Source organism: Schistocerca cancellata, chromosome 5 (assembly GCF_023864275.1).
Source record: "Schistocerca cancellata isolate TAMUIC-IGC-003103 chromosome 5, iqSchCanc2.1, whole genome shotgun sequence".
Classification (NCBI taxonomy): Eukaryota; Metazoa; Arthropoda; class Insecta; order Orthoptera; family Acrididae; genus Schistocerca; species Schistocerca cancellata.
Genome location: NC_064630.1, coordinates 390,706,700 through 390,729,756, shown reverse-complemented (window position 1 = coordinate 390,729,756; position 23,057 = coordinate 390,706,700). Strand labels below are relative to the sequence as shown.

The 23,057-nt window shown below is 44.8% G+C and overlaps 1 protein-coding gene and 1 non-coding gene across 2 annotated transcripts in view; one reads left to right on the top strand and one right to left on the bottom strand.

The window, feature by feature from the left end:
- The window catches only part of LOC126188560 (protein nervous wreck), a 724,305-nt gene that overhangs the window by 430,932 nt on the left and 270,316 nt on the right, over nt 1–23,057 (top strand). The gene's annotated exons all lie outside the window — the stretch shown is intronic.
- Nucleotides 19,896–19,970, bottom strand: Trnas-uga (transfer RNA serine (anticodon UGA)). The gene has a single exon. It is a non-coding gene; the product is annotated as a tRNA-Ser (tRNA).

The window sequence follows — 23,057 nt, the reverse complement described above, 5'->3', positions numbered from 1 at the left end:
AACGTTTATAACGGATGGCACAGGCAAAGAACTCAGTGAAATTTTTTTATTGCATTATCTGAAAACTACCTTGAGCAGTTAAACAGAGAACCGACTCTTCGCGATGACATATTAGACCTTCTGGTGACAAACAGACCCGAACTATTTGGAACAGTTAACGGAGAACAGGGAATCAGCGATCATAGAGCGGTTACAGCATCGGTGATTTTAGCCGTAAATAGAAATATTAAAAAAGGTAGGAAGATTTTTCTGTTTAGAAAAAGTGACAAAAATCAGATTTAACAGTACTTGACGGCTCAACACAAAAGTTTTATCTCGAGTACAGATGGTGTTGAGGGTCAGTGGACAAAGTTCAAAACCATTGTACAATATGCATTAGATGAGTATGTGCCAAGCAAGATCGCAAGAGACGGAAAAGAGCCACCGTGGTACAACAACCGAGTTATAAAACTGCTACGGAAGCAAAGAGAACTTCACAGCAAACATAAACAAAGCCAAAGCCTTGCAGACAAACAAAAATTACACTAAGCCAAATCTAATGTGAAGAGGGCTATGCGAGAAGCGTTCAACGAATTCGAAAGTAAAGTTCTATGTACTGACTTGGCAAAAAATCCTAAGAAATTTTGGTCTTATGTCAAAGCAGTAGGTGGATCAAAACAAAATGTCCAGACACTCTGTGAACAAAACAGAACTGAAACAGAGGATGACAGACTAAAGGCCGAAATACTAAATGTCTTTTTTCAAAGCTGTTTCACAGAGGCATACTGCACTGTAGTTCATTCTCTAGATTATCGCACAGATGACAAAATGGTAGATATCGAAATAGGTGACAGTGGGATAGAAAAACAATTAAAATCGCTCAAAAGAGGAAAGGACCTGATAGGATGCCAGTTCGATTTTACACAGAGTACGCGAAAGAACTTGCCCCCGTTCTTGCACCGGTGTACCGTATATCTCTAGAAGAGAGTAGCGTTCCAAAAGATTGAAAAGGGGCACAGGTCATCCCCGTTTTCAAGAAGGGACGTCAAACAGATGTGCAGAACTATAGACCTATATCTCTAACGTCGACCAGTTGTAGAAGTTTGGAACACGTATGCCGTTCGAGTATAATGACATTTCTGGAGACTAGAAATCTAATCTGTAGGAATCAGCATGGGTTTCGAAAAAGACGATCGTGTGAAACCTAGTTCGCACTAACTCAGAGGGACATAGACACGGGTTCCCAGGTAGATACCGTGTTTCTTGACTTCCGCAAGGCGTTTGATACAGTTCCCCACAGTCGTTTAATGAACAAAGTAAGAGCATATGGACTATCAGACCAATTGTGCGATTGGATTGAAGTGTTCCTAGATAACAGAACGCAGCATGTAATTCTCAATGGAGAGAAGTCTTCCGAAGTAAGAGTGATTTCAGATGTGCTGCAGGGGAGTGTCGTAGGACCGTTGCTATTCACAATATATATAAATGACCTTGTGGATAACATCGGAAGTTCACTGAGGCTTTAGGCTTTTTGCGGATGATGGTGTAGTACATCGAGAGGTTGTAACAATAGAAAATTGTACTGAAATGCAGGAGGATCTGCAACGAATTGAAGCATGGCGCAGGGAATGGTAATTGAATTTTACTGTAGACAAGTGTAATGTGCTGCGAATACATAGAAAGATAGATCCCTTATCATTTAGCTACAATATAGCAGGTCAGCAATTGGAAGCAGTTAATTCCACAAATTATCTGGGAGTACGCATTAGGAGTGATTTAAAATGGAATGACCATATAAAATTAATCGTCGGTAAAGCAGATGCCAGACTGAGATTCATAGGAAGAATCCTGAGGAAATGCAGTCCGAAAACAAAGGAAGTAGGTTACAGTACACTTGTTCGCCCACTGCTCGAATACTGCTCACCGGTGTGGGATCCGTACCACATAGGATTGATAGAAGAGATAGAGACGATCCAATGGAGAGCAGCGCGCTTCGTTACAGGGTCATTTGGTAATCGCGGAAGCGTTACGGAGATGATAGATAAACTGCAGTAGAAGACTCTGCAGGAGAGACGCTCAGTAGCTCGGTACGGGCTTTTGTTGAAGTTTCGAGAACATACCTTCACCGAGGAGTCAAGCAGTATATTGCTCCCTCCTACGTATATCTCGCGAAGAGACCATGAGGATAAAATCAGAGAGACTAGAGTCCACACAGAGGCATACCGACAGTCTTTCTTTCCACGAACAATACGGGACTGGAATAGAAGGGAGAACCGATAGAGGTACTCAAGGTACCCTCCGCCACACACCGTCAGGTGGCTTGCGGAGTATGGATGTAGATGTAGATCATAACATTGTCTAATCAGTCCCCACTACAAGTCCTAGACGTCTGCAAGGAGAATTTTCGAGCACCCTGTATATTTGACTAGAGCACAGCACAGCAATGTTTACACAGCACAGAAATGCTTATTGCAGCGGCTACGACGCTGCGCATATCAACTAATAAGCCTCACAAGTTTTAGTGCTTACGATCTTTGATTTACGAAACGAGCGGAGAATTCAATAGAATTATATCACAACCTAAGCAAGCTGCCGGTGAACAACCGATGCAGATGGTGGACTCGTAGGTCGCGTAACGGGTTTTAAGTGGGACAGGCTGCACGCTCTGGTATCAAATGGCGGCGACGACGTACGCGCGTATCCGGAGGCGCCGGCGTATCGATTGAGGCGTACGCAGGCAGCCGGCCTGTAGTGCCGAGTGGGCGTCGCGGCGCCGCCTACGCATTGCGGGGGGAGCGCCGGCGACGCCTGGCGTCGGATTTATGACGCTGCCACGCCTGCGCAGCGCCAACAAGTGGGGCGTCTCCGGGGCGCCTGGCCGACGGAGGTCAGGGGCGGCGTAGCGACCCCTCCGTCGCTGGCCGGCATGACAGCCTTATCGCCAACGGTACTTCCATAAAACGACCTGGGAACTCGATAAATAAAGCTATTTCTAGATGTCGATTTACGTCTTGTTTACCAGTTTGGTATTGTTACTCTGTTGTAGGACAGTTCTTCGATTTAAGATCTGATTTAATTTATCAGTTGCGCCGCGACAGTTTAATAAAATGTTCAAATGTGTCTGAAGTCCTATGGGACCAAACTGCTGAGGTCATCGGTCCCTAGTCTTCTACACTACTTAAACTAACTTACACTAAGAACAACACACACACCCATGCCCGAGGGAGGACTCGAATCTCCGGCGGGAGGGGCCGCGCAGTCCTTGACATGGCGCCTCAAACCGCTCGGCTAATCCTCGCGGCGACAGTTTAATAGTTCACAGGAGTATTTCGTTGTACGAGGAGCGTTCAATAAGTAATGGAACACATATTTTCTGAAATCAGGTAGGTTTTATTCAGCATTGCAACACACTGTATTATTCCCCACTCTTTTGGCTTCAAAACCCTATTTTTTATCGTAGTCTCCGTTCAGTGCGATGGCCCTACACCCTTGGAGGACCTGTATGCCCGTGTGGTACCACACTTCTGGTCGATGGGGAACCAACAATTGCTTCCCACAGAGTACATCCTTCATTGGGCCAAACAGGTACAAGTGAGAAGAAGTGGTGTGGCGCCACTCCATGTATTGACGTTCCTGTGACGACATTAGAGGAAAAATTGTTACGATCAGCCTCGGAACGCGCAAGCAATTCCTCAAAGCTGGTCCTTTTTTGCTCTTTAAAGTCTTCTGTTAGGAGGCGAGGAGCCCAGCGTTCACACGCCTTTGAGTACCCCAACTGGTGGATGAGTATGTCAGCGTACCAACAGAGACGTCCAGTTGAGCAGCGACGTGCTTCATTGTGATCACCTCGAATGATAGTGTCCACACGTTCCAATAATGCACAGCTGTGGGATGGCCAGCTGACACTTGGGAGATCGGACGGGTTTGCGCGACCTTGCCGAGATGATTACAGACGCCTCGCCCAGCGACTCGCCGTGCTTTTTGTTTCACTGCCAGCTCAACGTAGAAATTGTGCAAGCGCCTATGAATGTCTGCGACGCTCTGGTTTTCCGTTCAAATGGCTCTGAGCACTATGGGACTTAACTTCTGAGGTCATCAGTCTCCCAGAACTTAGAACTACTTAAACCTAACTAACCTAAGGACACCACACACATCCATGCCCGAGGTAGGATTCGAACGTGCGACCGTAGCGGTCTCGCGGTTCCAGACTGTAGCGCCTAGAACCGCACGGCCACTCAGGCCGGCTCTGGTTTTCCGTAAAAAGAAACTCACTCCCAGCTCTCTGCTTGGAAGTACCTCCGTTACAGGCGCCATTTTGAAGGCTGCGTATAGAGCCGCCACCAATCGGAACTTCATGCGGCTATAGGAGCTGAAGCAAGAATATTGCACGATGTCCCACAACAAACTGCACATTTTTTTCGATCGAAATTGCCCTAGAAAAAAAGTGTTGCATTAATTTATGGAACGATTCTCTTAGTTTGTCATCATGTCTTGTCGCAGTGCAGTTGTAATAACCGAGTGAATGCAATGAGAATGGGAGCCAATCCTTGTCGCGTTGTCACTACGTTGGTTCAGGTAGCCACTGCTTACAGATTTTGTTTGTTTGTGAACTTCTATCATAGTCATAATTGTGACATCTTTTCCTCGACCATTATTACAGGTTGTTCGTAGGCCTCCGTAGAATTAAACTAATGGGAGGAGAAACTTCTTGTCGATGAAAATATTCTTTTCGGGAGTTTTCTGTAGCGATGTAAACGTACAGCTTTGCAGTTCCAAAGATATTCCATACATATTCCCCTGACTAAATAACTTTGATATACGCAGAATTTATTCTTTATTACAGATTTTGTTTTTATCTTCTTAAAAAAGAATAGAGAATTATGTGTAACTGGGACTGTTGACTTCCTATCTTTGGTTAAAATTGCTTCTAATTTTTGCAAAATCATTTTACTGGTCATGTTAGTTTACATAAATTTAATTCCTGAGAGATGTTCATCAATATTCTTCTGACTTCTCCTTTAAGACATTTTAAAAGTTTTCGGTACATTTTTCACTGGTCGTAAATAACAAAAATCTTAATAACAGGAATGTCGCTCCAGTCGCTGACAAGAACTTTGTTAAGTCCGCAACTGGTTTCGGCCTTTACATTAGGCCATTTTCAAGCGGGGCTGAAGCTGACATTGTGTTACGGAGAAACAACATCAGTTTTATTGAAAACTCTCAAGGATCGTTTCCTGCAGTTTGTCGCCATTTTGGGAACAGCCCTAGAAATTTGTTTTTCACAAGTGTGAGTCGCTTGAGTCATTGATACACTGTATCATACTAATAATGTAAGCGACAAACTACACTTTCGAATCGTCGCCGAACTGTAGATACTCGCTGGGAAAAACTGTGGCCTAAATATAGAAGTCGATTCGTGCTGACGGTATAATCACATTCTTATTCTGTTTATTAGAAAAAGCGCTGTCGGCGGTGTAGAATCTTCAGATGGTTGTTCACATTTATGTCATGTCATTTACTCAGCTCTGATTGTCCCAGCAATGGTGAAGGTTTATTGAAAATATGTTGCCGTTGAAAACTCTGCACCGTTCTTACCGTTCTTGCGCGGTTAACGTGTTGCGTCGGAAGGCTGCGTGGAAAAATAAGCTAGAATAAGCGTTCTTCCTATTTACTCTCGCCGCAGAACATAACAAATACTTGGACTACATGGAGGTAACAGTAGCTCGTATCTTTACTTCCCTTTAAGGACATGTGTTCACGTTAGCAAAATACGTTATTGTTCTTTGACGCTCCCGTATTGTGCACTCGAAGCGCGATGATGAGGCAGCTCTTGACAGCGAGGCAGCTTATTCAACTTCATTTGTCACACGTAACAATATATGCCCATATCTAGAACAGAACAGGTGGGGTATAATTTCTAATAACGGAATTTCCATTATTCAGTGCCAAAAAAGAGTACACTTTTAGCGGCTGAAACCTTATGAACGTTGGTCTGTCTTTGCCCCTTGGAAAGGAGAGGCTGTAAGTTGACGCCTTTTTTCCATTTTTTACGCTGGTCATTCCTTTCAGTTCCTATATTCATCCGTTAAAACACAAATATACGATTAAAATGCGTAATAATCCAAAAAAAATGCAGCTATAAATTGATCCCCATACTGTAACTACGCTTTTAGCTTCGTAGAGGGGGGGGAGGGGGGTGGAAGTGGAAAATTTAGAGGCCATAGGTTCAAAACAATCCCGTAATTTTTTCCTGCCACTGGTCGCATCTTCCACAGCTTGTAATTGTAACGACACAGTTATGTCAAGACGATAACATAAACTTAAACTCAGGCACTTACGAAACGTAAAAGCACAGCAAAAATTTTATTGCGAGTTTATCGATTTCAGTGTGTAATATGACCCGAAATATATCAAAGTATGGGCCGCTGTTCTGAGACTAGTCAGTGTCTCCATCTGTTACTAGCGAAAGGAACAATTTGCATAAATATTGCCATTTATGTTTGAGCGCTTTAGTATTTGCAGATAATATTATTCATGTAATCAGTTATTTCAAAAATTAAACTGTACTGAAAATTTGGATGTGTGTTACACATAAAGAACGTATGTAAAACAAGTATTGTCGTTGTACTAGAGCTGCACTAGTTAAGCAGAGGTTTTCTTTGTAGTAACAACTCTAGCAATAGCACAGTCTAGCTCAAAAAGTCGTGACACTCATGGCTATGAAACTTGTTACCGTCTGACAGTTGGTCTGATACTAACGCCTCTACCGGCGAGAAAACAGCCCTTAGATTAACGTTTGTTTTTAATTACTTTTCTACTTAATTAACGAAATAGCTATTACATTTTTGCGTTCCAAGGATTACTAAATCATCGACAGATTGGATGGTCGTGAAATAAATGTAAAAACAGATGTTGTTGTGGTCTTCAGTCCTGAGACGGGTTTGATGCAGCTCTCCATGCTACTCTATCCTGTGCAACCTTCTTCATCTCCCAGTACCTACTGCAGCCTACATCCTTCTGAATCTAACTTATTCAGCGCCATAAGCTAACATTTATTCATGAAGAAATACTTTCGAATATATGTGTGTAACTGCAGCTATACCGCCGAAATCAAGAGAATATGGACACATACTTCATGCATGAGGAGCATATATTTCTTTTGTTGTCTGTCCTTGTTACGATAAGCACTTTCCTTGAAACCTAACAATTTTGTATGCTGTCTAACGATTCGCACATTCTTACACTTCACTCGACTTTCCAGTACACGAATATTTTTGCAAATGTAGCTATTTTTGCTTCGAAAGCGAATGTGCTGAAGATTCTTGCCGTCTGTGGCTCAGATGTAGCACCAATTGCGGAATTGGTTCATTTTGTGTTGGGAAACACTTTTTTTTACTTCTGACGTTTCAATATCACTTCTGTGTGGTTACCCTTTCTACAATCGTGGTGGCACATTGGGTATGTTAGGTAACGCAGGCACTGCATCCCATACAGGTATCCTGCGTTCCAAATTCACTGATTTGACTGGAAAAGTAGTGGAGAAAGCTTCTCGTTCTTGAGTAAATATGTGGCGCCTTTCTACAAAAGATCATGTCTTCCGCTGATTACTCGCTATTTATTTGTTCTTAAAAGAAATCGACATTCTTCAGTAAATATGGATAGGTTACAAGAGAACAGCAAATAAACTGTTTTGTAATGTACCGTTCCATACCTCTCAGGGACATTCTGTAAGTAAAGAAAGAGAAATGCGGTGTCAGTTTTTGATATTGTCGATTTTTATGTCACTATATACGCTCCCCGTTGTAAAAATCGTGTTACATGTCAGTATAAGCTATACTATCCGCAGTTATCTGATACCGTATACAGAGCTATAGCCTGCTGGATGCTGTGAGCACTGATGTCGCAAGATACAACAAAAAATAGCTGGAGCGTCGCGACAGTATATGTTAGACCGTGGTAGTAGTCGTTTCGTGGTGGTAATGGCGACCGTTCTGTGTACAATTGTAAGCACTCAGTGAGGACCGAAGAAATACATATGGAGGAATGGCTGTGTATGGACATACTACAAGAAGAAATGTGACACTCTGTACTAATTAATGTAACATGGCAGTAAGTGAAACGAAGAAGGACATGGAAATTATTTATCTGCCACTAAGTCTCCGCATCACAGCAATAACCCGGCTAAGTGATATTTACTTGTAACGTGCAGTTTCTCAATGACAGTTTGCGTGCACATACTGTAACTAACGAGTTAAAGAAAGTGTTGATAGCTGATTCCCTTTATTATCTATTTTCACAATCCTGCATTACAAAATATTTTGGCATTCAAATATATATTTTCAATATGACAGTGCTGTCGCGCTCAGTCCGGAACCGCGCGACTGCTCCGGTCGCAGGTTCGAATCCTGCCTCGGGCATGGATGTGTGTGATGTCCTTAGGTTCGTTAGGTTTAAGTAGTTCTAAGTTCTAGGGGACTGATGACCACAGATGTTAAGTCCCATAGTGTTCAGAGCCATTTGAACCATTTTTGAACAGTGTTGTCTCCGTCATTGCAGAAAATTATTCAGTTCAGTAACTGCATTGCATTGTTTGGATAGTTATACGGATCAATCCATGAATGAATTTTAATGTGCGTGTATCATGATGTGAATAATTACTGTAGTTACTATGATACTAAATTATTATGTGATTATCAGTGTTGCAGCATAACTAGTCGTTATCTGCTCCATATCGACGTTCCAATTGTCGCAGGTGTTTGGTTCATTTTAATTACAATCGTCAGTACATGAACACGAAACTGGAATATTATCGCCACGACGTTGGTTGGTCCCATACCTATACGGTCCTGCTTTGAAATAATTGACATCACTTATAATAAATCGAGATAACTACCTTATACACTGAAGAGCCAAAGAAACTGGTACACCTGCCTAATAGCATGTAGGGCCCCCGCGAGCACCAAGAACTGCCGCAGCACGACTTGGTATGGACGACTCGACTAATGTCCGAAGTAGTGCTGGAGGGAACTGACACCATGAATCCTGCAGCGCTGTCCATTGATCCGTAAGAGTACGAAGGGTGGAGATCTTTTCTGAACAGCACGTTGCAAGGCATCCCAGATATGCTCAATAATGTTAATGTCTGGAGAGTTTGGTGGCCAGCGGAAGTATTTAAACTGAAAAGAGTATTCTTGGAGCCACTCTGTAACAATTCTGGACGTGTTGGGTGTCGCATTGTTCTGCTTGAATTGCCGAAGTACATCGGAATACATTATGAGCATGAATGGATGCAGGGGATCAGACAGGATGCTTACGTACGTGTCACCTGTCAGAGTCGTATCTAGACATATCAGGGGTCTCATATCACTCCAATTGCACTCGCACCATACTATTATAGAGCCTCCAAAGGCTTGAACAGCCTCCTGCTGAAATGCAGAGTCCGTGGATTCATGAGGTTGTCTCCATACCCATGTACGTCCATTCGCTCGATATAATTTGAAACGAGACCCGTCCGACCTGGCCACATTTTTCATCAATAGTCCAATGTCGGTGTTGACGGGACCAGACAAGACGTAAAGCATTGTGTTGTGCGGTCATCAAGGGTACATGAGTGATCCTTTTGTTCCGAAGACCCATATCGAAGATGTTACGTTGAATGGTTCGCACACTGACACTTGTTGATGGCCCAGCATTGAAATGTGCAGCTATTTGCGGAAGGATTGCACTTCTGTAACGTTGAACGATTCTCTTCAGTCATCGTTGGTCCCGTTCTTGCAGAATCTTTGCCGGCCGCAGCAATGTCGGAGATTAGATGTTTTACCGGATTCCCGATATTCCCGGTACACTCGTGAAATGGTCGTACGGGAAAATCCCCACTTCATAGGTACGTCAGAGATGCTGTGTCCCATCGCTAATGCGCCGACTATAACACCATGTTCAAACTCACTTAAATCTTGATAAACTGCCATTGTAGCAGCAGTTACCGGTCTAACAACTGCGCCAGACACTTGTTGTCTCGTAAAGGCGTTGCCGACCGCAGCGCCGTATTCTGCCTGTTTACGTATCTCTGTATCTGAATACGCATGTCTATACCAGTTTCTTTGCGCTTCAGTGTATAATGATTTGATGATTCGGAGGCCGTTAACTGTAACTGGCTGATTGGTTGGCTGGCAAGGTACGTGTGTTGAAAGGAAGACAAATATGTGGCACCTCCAATAGAACTATGTCTAGTAAAACACTGCGGTGTTCAAACCAAGCTTCATGCTGATACATAAGATAATTAATACGGGGAAGTCGATAGAACATGATTTGTCCAAGGGGTAGCTACGCTGAATATAACGTTACGAATTTGCCACCCTGCACATTCGCTGCCAGGAGATTTAAATGAGCAGACAGAAACTTACGCCGCAATATGATTTGTAATTTCACTTCCCACCTCTGCATTACACTGTTAATGCAAGAGTGAAGAGAAGCAAGACAATGCTAGGCACAAATATTCTGTGAGAGTTGGAAGTTTATTCAAGGACGACTTCCACGAATGAGCTTCCTGGGGTTCAGCCTTGAGTTTTCCACACAGTAGAAACGTAGCAAGATGAGAAAAGTTAGGTGCGTAGACAGTGCAGGGAGGAATTTCATTAGCACTCGCAGAGAGAGCGGCCGAGTCAGTTTTCCGCGTCGTTGATTTTACGCTTACGTACTGGGCAACGAGGAAGCAAACTCTTTGGCCGTGGATGCCGTTGACCGCCGAGAACTGTCGTCACTTGAGTTTACGGGAAAAGGCGGAGGAGTGTCGAGTGACAAACTTTCTAGACACTGCGCGCAATGACCTCACAAGTAAGCGAGAGGCTTTATGAGAAAAATATGTGTAGGCCGCATGGAAATACTGATAATGTACAATATGTACAAGAACATAGAGGGAAAAATAAAAATTGAAGACAAAAAACTAAGCACTCGGGTTAGGTATAGGACAAGAATGTTGTCTTTTCCCCTACTCTTCAATCCGTACATCGATGAAACGATGACAGAAATGATGGGAAAGTTCAGGAGTTGGATCAAAATTAAGGGCGAAAGGATATGAATGATGTTTCTCTTATCGCATCGCTTTCGGCAGTGAGAGTGCGAAAGAACTGCAGGAAGGGTTAAATAGAATGAACAGTCTAATCAACGCACCCTCTATATTTAGAATGAACAGAAGAAAGACGGAACATGAGTAATGCCAGAAATGAGATGAGACATAAACTTAGAATAAAATTGGGATCACGAAGCAGATGAACTGAAATAGAAGAAGCAAAGAGGGTGTAATAAGCAACCTAGCACAGATACTGCCGGCTAAAAGAAGTCTGCTAGTATCAAACATTGACCATAATTTGCAAACATCGACCATAATTTGAGGAAGAAATTTCTGAGAATGTGTGCTTGGAGCACAAGACTGTATGGAAGTGAGTTATTGTGGGAAAACTGGAAAAAGACGATAAGTTTTGAAATGTGGTGCTGCAGAAGGTTAATGAAAATTAAGTGGACTGCTGACATGAAATGAGCAGGTTCTGCGCAGAAATGTCTAATAGAGAAAGAGGTGGAATATATTGGCAAGTAGAAGGGACAAGATGATATGACATGTACGTGAGACTGCTGTAGAAGGAACAAACTGTGAGGGGAGACAGATTGGAATAGGTTCAACAAATAATTGAGGATTTTGTGTGCTTATTTGGGATGAAGTGGTCGGCACAATACAGGAGAGAAATTTGCGCGGGGCCGTATCAAACCAATCAGAAGACAGAAGAAACTCCACTACACTGTTTAATCCTGTAGCTAAACAATGAAATACTGTCTCAATACTAAGTGAACAAAGCAGTGCTGTGCAGTTCTTTGTAGCTCATGTACAGAAGACACTTAATTCTTTTTTTTTAAGGCTCTTACACATTATTTTGTATATTAAGCAGTCCTTTGCTATCATCAACTGTTCTCCTTAATTTTAAACTACAATTATTTATTTAGTCCTAGGCAGAATTAGTGTTCTCTCATTCCAATAGTCGTACAAATATTGTCCTCTTCATTCACATTTTGTAGGAGCATTTTTCTACAACTTACACTTGTTCTTTCTCAAAACATCTAATACGTTACAAGAATACGTCCGCGAACTACCTGTTATGGGTATATCATAGTGAAATCTTGTAGAATGGTTTTCCAAAAAGATATCTGTATGGTCCGTAAAGTGGATATTGACCGTAAACATTTAAAAGTGTGAGGTCATCCACATGGGTGCTTAAAGGAATCTATTGAATTTCGGTTATACGAAAAATCACACAAATCTAAAGCTGTCACTGCAACTAAATACTAGGAATTACGATTGCGCAGAACTATAATTGGAACGAGCACACACAAAATGTAAAGGGAAGGCAATCCAAAGCTGAGTTTTCTTGGCAGGGAACTTAAAAGATACAACAGGTCTACTAAACAGATTGTCCACACTACGCTTCTCCGTCCTCTGCTAGAGTACTGCTTGCAGTAAGGGACTCCTTACCAGATAGTTCTGACGGAGAACATTGGAAAAGATAAATGAAAGGCAGCTCGTATTGTTTTATCACGAAATAGGGGAAACAGTGTTACTGAAACAAGTCATCAATTTGGGTGTCAATTGTTAAAACGAAGACTCTTTCCTTGTGGCGATAGCTTTCCACGAAATTTCAATCTGTGACACTCTCCTCCGAATGAGAAAATATTTTTTGGCACCCACCTACATAGCGATAAATGATCACTGTACTAATAGAAAGCAGACCATGTACGAAAAGATGTAAGTGTTCGTTACTCCCGCGCGCTGTTAGTGGAAAGGTACACTAATGGCCATGACAATTGCTACACCACGAAGATGACGTGCCACAGTCGCGAAATTTAACCGACAGGAAGAACATGCTGTGATATGCAAATGATTAGCTTTTCGGAGCATTCACATAAGGTAGGCGCCGGTGGCGACACCTAAAACGTGCTGACATGAGGAAAGTTTCCAACCGATTTCTCATACACAAACAACAGTGGACCGGCGTTGCCTGGTGAAAGATTGTTGTGATGCCGCGTGTAAGGAGGAGAAATGCGTACCATCACGTTTCGAACTTTGATAAAGGTCGGATTGTAGTCTATCGCGATTGCGGTTTATTGTATCGCGACATTACTGCTCGCATTGGTCGAGATCCAATGACTGTTAGCAGAATATGGAATCGGTGGGTTCAGGAGGGTAATACGGAACGCCGTGCTGGATCCCAACGGCCTCGTATCACTAGCAGTCGACATGACAGGCATCTTATCCGCATGGCTGTAACGGATCGTGCAGCCACGTCTCTATCCCTGAGTCAACAGATGGGGACGTTTGCAAGACAACAACCATTTGCACGAACAGTTCGACGACGTTTGCAGCAGCATGGACTATCAGCTAAGAGACCATAGCTGCGATTACCCTTGACGCTACATCACAGAGAGGAGCGCTTGCGATGGTGTACTCAACGACGAACCTGGGTGCACGAATGGCAAAACGTCATTTTTTCGGATGAATCCAAGTTCTGTTTACAGCATCATGATGGTCGCATCCGTGTTTGGCGACATCGCGGTGAACGCACATTGGAAGCGTGTATTCGTCATCGCCATACTGGCGTATCACCTGGCGTGATGGTATGGGTTGCCATTGGTTACACGTGGGTCACCTATTGTTCGCATTGGCGGCATTTTGAACAGTGGACGTTGCATTTCAGATGTGTTACGACCCGTGGCTGTAGCCTTCATTCGATCCCTGCGAAACCCTACATTTCAGCAGGATAACGCACGAGTGCATGTTGCAGGTCCTGTATGGGCCTTTCTGCATACAGAAAATGTTCGACTGCTGCCCTGGCCAGCACATTCTCCAGATCTCTCACCAATTGAAAACGTCTGGTCAATGGTGGCCGAGCAACTGGCTCGTCACAATACGCCAGTCACTACTCTTGATTAACTGTGGTATCGTGTTGAAGCTGCATGGGCAGCTATATCTGTACACGCCAGTCAAGCTCTGTTTGTCTCAATGCCCAGGCGTATCAAGGCCGTTATTACGGCCAGAGGTGGTTGTTCTGGGTACTGATTTCTCAGTATCTAAGAACCCAAATTGCGTGAAAATGTAATCACATGTCAGTTCTAGTATAATATATTTGTCCAATGAATACTCGTTTATGATCTGCATTTCTTTTTGGTGCACCAATTTTAACGGCCAATAGTGTACATAAATAGTGTGAAACTGCTTCGATGAACCATATGCCAGGCACTCAAGTGTGAACTGCAGAGTAGTCATGCAGTTGTCGACGTACATCTCATTCGGCAGATGTGACATTGCAAATCTAGCTTTCCTTTAGGTATATAAAAGCTTTCATGTACACTCCTGGAAATTGAAATAAGAACACCGTGAATTCATTGTCCCAGGAAGGGGAAACTTTATTGACACATTCCTGGGGTCAGATACATCACATGATCACACTGACAGAACCACAGGCACATAGACACAGGCAACAGAGCATGCACAATGTCGGCACTAGTACAGTGTATATCCACCTTTCGCAGCAATGCAGGCTGCTATTCTCCCATGGAGACGATCGTAGAGATGCTGGTTGTAGTCCTGTGGAACGGCTTGCCATGCCATTCCCACCTGGCGCCTCAGTTGGACCAGCGTTCGTGCTGGACGTGCAGACCGCGTGAGACGACGCTTCATCCAGTCCCAAACATGCTCAATGGGGGACAGATCCGGAGATCTTGCTGGCCAGGGTAGTTGACTTACACCTTCTAGAGCACGTTGGGTGGCACGGGATACATGCGGACGTGCATTGTCCTGTTGGAACAGCAAGTTCCCTTGCCGGTCTAGGAATGGTAGAACGATGGGTTCGATGACGGTTTGGATGTACCGTGCACTATTCAGTGTCCTCTCGACGATCACCAGTGGTGTATGGCCAGTGTAGGAGATCGCTCCCCACACCATGATGCCGGGTGTTGGCCCTGTGTGCCTCGGTCGTATGCAGTCCTGATTGTGGCGCTCACCTGCACGGCGCCAAACACGCATACGACCATCATTGGCACCAAGGCAGAAGCGACTCTCATCGCTGAAGAAGACACGTCTCCATTCGTCCCTCCATTCACGCCTGTCGCGACACCACTGGAGGCGGGCTGCACGATGTTGGGGCGTGAGCGGAAGACGGCCTAACGGTGTGCGGGACCGTAGTCCAGCTTCATGGAGACGGTTGCGAATGGTCCTCGCCGATACCCCAGGAGAAACAGTGTCCCTAATTTGCTGGGAAGTGGCGGTGCGGTCCCCTACGGCACTGCGTAGGATCCTACGGTCTTGGCGTGCATCCGTGCGTCGCTGCGGTCCGGTCCCAGGTCGACGGGCACGTGCACCTTCCGCCGACCACTGGCGACAACATCGATGTACTGTGGAGACCTCACGCCCCACGTGTTGAGCAATTCGGCGGTACGTCCACCCGGCCTCCCGCATGCCCACTATACGCCCTCGCTCAAAGTCCGTCAACTGCACATACGGTTCACGTCCACGCTGTCGCGGCATGCTACCAGTGTTAAAGACTGCGATGGAGCTCCGTATGCCACAGCAAACTGGCTGACACTGACGGCGGCGGTGCACAAATGCTGCGCAGCTAGCGCCATTCGACGGCCAACACCGCGGTTCCTGGTGTGTCCACTGTGCCGTGCGTGTGATCATTGCTTGTACAGCCCTCTCGCAGTGTCCGGAGCAAGTATGGTGGGTCTGACACACCGGTGTCAATGTGTTCTTTTTTCCATTTCCAGGAGTGTATAAGGAAAGGACTAGTTAACATTTTAACGAGCATCCAGATTTAGTTTTTTCCTAGCTTCCCTAAAACAGTTAAGGCACATACAAAGATGATTCTTTTAGGGAGGATTTCCATCCAGACTGCATCCCTAAGTAAAGGTGTCATCGACCCGAAGGTTCGTTTGAACACCACAGTGAATTACTGAACATGGTCCTGTTGGAGGTGGTTTGCCGTTTGTTGCCTCCGACCTATGAACTGACTTACCCAGCTAGCTATAGGGCGACATATAGTTTGATACTGACTCCGAAACACGGTGCAACTCAGCATTTTTTACATCAAGATACAATGCTAGAGATGAAAGAAGTGATGTCAGACAAAACTCGTACGAGGGTCGATCAATAACTAATGTAACCCATTTTTTTCGGACAGTTTCGGTTGAAAAAGTACTGACTTTGCTGTGGGCCATTCCCGTTTAAGCTCCTACAGTTTCGTGACTTTCCAACAGGTGGTGGCGGCGTCGTACATCGCCTGCAAAATGACATTTGTAATGGAGGTGCGTTCTAAGTTGTCACTGAGTACCTTCTGGCGGAAAACCAGAGCGTAACAGGTATTTATAGGCGCTTTCAGAATGTCTACGGAGTCCTGGCAGTGAACAAAAGCACGGCGAGTCGTTGTACGAGGCCTATGTCATCACCACAAGGTCAGGCAAACCTGTCTCTTCTCCCGCGTGCCGGACGCCCACACACAGTTGTCACTACTGCAATGTTGCAACATGCGGACGTTCTCATTCAAGGTAATCGACGGGCCACAATTAAACACCTCGCTGCTCAACTGGACATCTCTATTGGTAGTGCTGCCACACTCGTCCACCAGTTGAGGTACTCAAGAGTTGTTTTCCTGCAGGGTTCCTCGCCGCCTAACAGAGGACCATAAAGAGAAATGAAGGACTACCTGTGTGGAACTGATTGCGCGTTATGAGGCTCATCGTGACAACTTTTTGTCGAATGTCGTCACAGATGATGAAACATGGATTCATCACTTCGAACCGAAAAGAAAACGGCATCCATGGAGTGGTGCCACATCACATCTCCTCCGAAGAAAACGTTCTAAAGTGGCACACTCAGCCGGTAAAGTCATGGCGACGTAATTCAGCGACTCTGAAGGGATTATGCTGCCTTATGCCCTCCCTCATGGTACAACGATTAATTCGAAAGTGTAATGTGCTACCCTCAGGAAATTCAAGAAACGACTTCATCGTGTTAGTAGCCACAAAAATGCAAAGAACTTCTTCTTCTCCGTGAGAACGCAAGGCCTCACACAAGTCTGTGCACTCGAGAGGAGCTTACAAAACTTCATTAGACTGTTGTTCTTCATCCACCCTACAGACCGAATCTCGCACCTTTCAACTTCCATCCGTTTAGCCCAGTGAAGGAGGCACTCGGCGGGAAGCGGTGCGTGGATGGTTCAAATGGCTCTGAGCACTGTGGGACTTAACACCTGAGGTCATCAGTCCCCTAGAACTTGGAACTACTTAAACCTAACTAACCTAAGGACATCACACACATCCATGCCCGAGGCAGGATTCGAACCTGCGACCGTAGCAGCAGCGCGGTTCCGTACTGAAGCGCCTAGAACCGCTCGGTCACAGCGGCCGGCTTGATGATGGGGAGGTTAGTGATGTAACAAAACATTGGATCCGACGTCGAGCAGCAGAATGGCACTATGCGGGCATACAGGCTTTCCCAATAAGGTGGCATAAGGCCGTCGCATCGAACGGAAATTGTGTTGAAAAAGAAGATTTTGCAGGCAGAAGAATGGGGAATAGTATGGTGTACTGGAAAACTGAATAAAACCAACCTGCTTTTAGAAGAAAAAAAGTGTTGCATTTCTTACTGAACGACCCTCGTAGAACCGACTGGGAGGCGACCTGTGACCTTTGAATCTACAGGTTGGCACTTTACCCACTCAGCCACACCTTTCCCCATGATGTATCAATCCGAGCTCGTGGTCTGTCTGTAATGACCTCAGTCGTCGACGGGATGTTAAATCTTAATCCTCCTCATTCTCTGCCAGACATTCGTGGAAACATTCGAGGAAAGCGAAAGACTTCACTGTGCCATTTGGTGGTGCATTGTCGCTGTACGCTTCCTCCAGCTCAGCGTGAGTGGTTTGCAGCGTAGTGCCTCCTCGAATTTCGAGAACGAATTGTTTTGTCCCCTGTAGCGGAGTGCTACTGTACTGTGTGACGGATGTTTCAATATATATGAGGGCAGCAGACATGAAGCTGCAAACGAACATAAAATTAATTAGACTATATTTTTGTAGAGGTGATAATAAAAACTTAATTACTACCCCTTGCAATGGGACCAAGTTTCTCAGTTATTGACACGAATATGCCATAAGCAATAAGATTTTAAGCCTGTGATGCACGAATTTCATTGTAGCGGACAGCTTTTAACTGACACTTCTCTGGCGTTTTCAATCAGTGATGGCGTTGCAAATGCAAGCAAGTCACAACACCAATAGGAGTGCTCACGGCAGTGATTGTGTGCGTGTGCAGCATCAGGAATAATTGAAACGCCAATAAAGTGACCAATATAAGCTGTCCACTGTAGTGGGCGCTAAGCGACAGAGGGAGAAGGTTTGTTCCAACGATCTCAATGATTGTCGAATTACGATTTCAGATTTACTAAAATACAGGGTTATTACAAATGATTGAAGCGATTTCACAGGTCTACAATAACTTTATTATTTGAGATATTTTCACAATGCTTTGCACACACATACAAAAACTCAAAACGTTTTTTTAGGCATTCACAAATGTTCGATATGTGCCCCTTTAGTGATTCGGCAGACATCAAGCCGATAATCAAGTTCCTCCCACACTCGGCGCAGCATGTCCCCATCAATGAGTTCGAAAGCATCGGCGATGCGAGCTCGCAGTTCTGGCACGTTTCTTGGTAGAGGAGGTTTAAACACTGAATCTTTCACATAACCCCACAGAAAGAAATCGCATGGGGTTATGTCGGGAGAGCGTGGAGGCCATGACATGAATTGCTGATCATGATCACCACGACCGATCCATCGATTTTCCAATCTCCTGTTTAAGAAATGCCGAACATCATGATGGAAGTGCGGTGGAGCACCATCCTGTTGAAAGATGAAGTCGGCGCTATCGGTCTCCAGTTGTGGCATGAGCCAATTTTCCAGCATGTCCAGATACACGTGTCCTGTGACGTTTTTTTCGCAGAAGAAAAAGGGGCCGTAAACTTTAAACCGTGAGATTGCACAAAACACGTTAACTTTTGGTGAATTGCGAATTTGCTGCACGAATGCGTGAGGATTCTCTACCGCCCAGATTCGCACATTGTGTCTGTTCATTTCACCATTAAGAAAAAATGTTGGTTTATCACTGAAAACAAGTTTCGCACTGAACGCATCCTCTTCCATGAGCTGTTGCAACGGCGCCGAAAATTCAAAGCGTTTGACTTTGTCATCGGGTGTCAGGGCTCGTAACAATTGTAAACGGTAAGGCTTCTGCTTTAGCCTTTTCCGTAGGATTTTCCAAACCGTCGGCTGTGGTACGTTTAGCTCCATGCTTGCTTTATTCGTCGACTTCCGCGGGCTACGCGTGAAACTTGCCCGCACGCGTTCAACCGTTTCTTCGCTCACTGCAGACCGACCCGTTGATTTCCCCTTACAGAGGCATCCAGAAGCTTTAAACTGCTCGTACCATCGCCGAATGCAGTTAGCAGTTGGCGGATCTTTGTTGAACTCCGTCCTGAAGTGTCGTTGCACTGTTATGACTGACTGATGTGAGTGCATTTCAAGCACGACATACGCTTTCTCGGCTCCTGTCGCCATTTTGTCTCACTGCGCTCTCGAGCGCTCTGGCGGCAGAAACCTGAAGTGCGGCTTCAGCCGAACAAAACTTTATGAGTTTTTCTACGTATCTGTAGTGTGTCGTGACCATATGTCAATGAATAGAGCTACAGTGAATTTATGAAATCGCTTCAATCATTTGTAATAGCCCTGTATTTTTCACTATATAAAACAGCTTCGCAGCTCGGGACTAACAAATATTCACCACAACATGGATTGAAACTTCCTGGCGGATCAAAACTGTGTGTCGGACCGAGACTCGAACTCGGGACCTTTGCCTTTCACGGGCAAGTGCTCTACCAACTGAGCTACCCGAGCACGACTCACGGCCCGTCCTCACAACTCTAATTCCGCCAGTACCTCGTCTCCTACCTTCCAAACTTCACAGAAGCTCCACTGCATACCTTGCAGAACTATCACTCTTGGAAGAAAGGATATTGCGAGTCATGGCTTAGCCACAGCCTGGGGATGTTTCCGGAATTCCACAATTCTGACAACATGGAGTGCCAAGATTTGTGAGCCTCTTGAATTGAGCGCTTCTCCAAACCATTTACTTGCCTCCCGACACTCATTCTGAAAGAAAATATGACGCTTTGTGCGTGATCTTACACAGAGTGGTCCTCACTTAGAGATAAAAAAACTATGTGTTGACATTCTCTTCGCAAAATGGGACACAAAATGTCAGATGATCTACGTGGCACAGTAACGTGTAACAGTAATAGCCACGTATCACAACCAACAGTTCAAACGGGTTTAAGTAATAAACCTGGCTGATATGGTTCAAATGGAGCTGAGCACTATGGGACTTAATATCTGAGGTCATTATCCCCTAAACTTAGAACTAATTAAACGTAACTAACCTAAGGACATCACTCACGTCCATGCCCGAGGCAGCATTCGAACTTGCGACTGTAGCAGCAGAGCGGTTATAGACTGAAGCGCCTAGAACCGCTCGGCCGGCCGACTGCTATGAAAGAGCAATTTTCTAAATAATATTTGCTTTAATAAAAGCCTCAAAAACATGGGAATTGTGCAGTGTTATCCTCCTGTGTGATGAGACAGTTTCGCGCGTAAAGTACGAAGAAGTTTCTGTGATATGTGGTCTGGGTATCGGAAACATCTACCTAATTTGTTTTGATGACGGTGGCTATAAATTAAGTTTCCATTCGTTATTTAATAAAAGATTCAAGTGATAACTCTTAAGCAATATCATAAGAAACTGTTGCTGGTATTTAAGCAAACATTTTAAAAAATTAGTCAGAAAAGTGCATAAAAGGGATCAAACAAGTCGAGTTCAGATGTTACTAAAGGATTACGCTTCCCTGACCACCACGGTAGTGGAAGTGGTCTTCATTAGTAGGGAAAGGCAGGTGGTGTCCTAACGTTGCAGATCGCCAAACTGTGTAACATTCCGAATACACTTTAAGACAAAAAGAAGAAAACGACGCACCATGAAGGAATTATCCGAATGGGAGGAAAATAGATTGAAGTGTTTATAGACAAGCAAATGATTACAAATTCATGAAAATTGGATGATTTATTGACCACAAAGAGCTTCACAAATTATGCAAGTCAATAATGCGTTGGTCCGCCTCTGGCCCTTACAGAAGTAGTTTTCGGCTTGACATTGATTGATAGCGTTGTTGGATGTCCTCCTACGCGATATAGGGCCAAATTCGGTTTAATTTGCGCGTTATATCATCAAAATCCTGATCTGGTTGGAGGACCCTGCCCATAATGTTCCAAACATTCTAACTTGGGAAAAGATTCGACGACCGTGCTGGCCAAGACTGTGTTTTGCAAGCACGAAGACAAGCAGTAGAAACTCTTCCCCGGTGCGGGTGGGAATTCTCTTGCTGGAATGTAAGCCCGGGATGGCTTACCATGAAAGGTAACAAAATGGGGCGTACAATATCGTCGACATACCGCTGTTCTCTGTTGGCGCCGCGGATAACCAAAGAAGTCCTGCTATGAAATGAAATGACAGCCCAGTCCATCACTCCTGGCTGTCAAGCCGTATGGTGGGTGACAGTCAAGCTGGTATCCGACCGCTGTCTGGGGCATCTCCAGCCACGCCTTCGCAGGTTCAAATATGGTTCAAATGGCTCTGAGCACTATGGGACTTAACATCTGAGGTCATCAGTCCCCTAGACTTAGAACTACTTAAACCTAACTAACCTAAGGACATCACACACATCCATGCCCGAGGCAGGATTCGAACCTGTGACCGTAGCAGGAGCGCTGTTCCGGACTGAAGCGCGTAGAACCGCGCGGCCACCTCCGCAGGTCATTGGAGCTCAGTTCGATGCGGGACTCATCACTGAAGACAGTTTTACTCCAGCCAGTGATACCTCTGAAAACGCGCTTGTTGGTGTACAGAGGTCAATTGGTAGTAGGCGCGATGGGTGCCGTGACGTCAGCGCCTTTTCTGTGAGCCGCCTAGTTACGGTAAGCACCAGCTGCACTTCGGTTTGATGATAATGATGAATCCTGGATTCTCCCTCTCTGACGATTGCTCGGTTGTCCCGTTCTGTTGTCTCTATAAGTCGACAGTTTCTTTCTTGACGCTGTGTTCGGCCATTGTTCATCCATTCCTGAACATCATCGAATAGTGGCATCGCCGTTATTCAAATGTCGAGCGATTCGCCGATTACTCCAACCAATTTCTTTGAGCTCAGCTACACGTCCCCTCTCAAATGATGACATCTGCATACATTGTTCACGCGCCTGTCCAAGCATATTTACTGTCCACATGAGTACACGGAACGAAATTCGCGGACTTTATGCCCTAGTATCCACATGTCCATTTACTATACTGCGTGGTGAAATTGCACTGCAGCGTCACACAGTCATCCATTGGCTGCCAAAGTTTACAAGGTTTCTTGCATTTTCAATCGAAACCTGTATGAATATCAATGTTTGACCTATTTCCATAACTTCTCAATGGTACGTCCTTCGCCGCGCTGGATACACGTGATAGTCAGCTACCCTAAACAGAGAACCTGAACTCAAAACATGGCTCCCACACAATCTGAAGTAAATGTACCGATGAATGCTGATATCTCCAAGTATGAATCCGATCCCACCACTGTGACCAGCCAGAAAGCCACAAGAGACATCACCTAAGGAGATTTTCTGTCAGTCCTGTCGTTTATTCCTCTTTTCTATGAGAAGGGACACAGAGGCTGGAAAAAAGTATGGAAACATCGCGAGAAACGCTTGCTTGAACATACATTAAAGAGCCACAGAAACTGTTACAGGCATGCGTATTCAAATACAGGGATATGTAAACAGACAGAACACGGCGCTGCGATCGGCAACGCCTATGTAAGACAACAAGTGTCTGGCCCAGTTGTTAGATCGGTTATTGCTGCTAAAATGGCAGGTTTTCAAGATTTAAGTGAG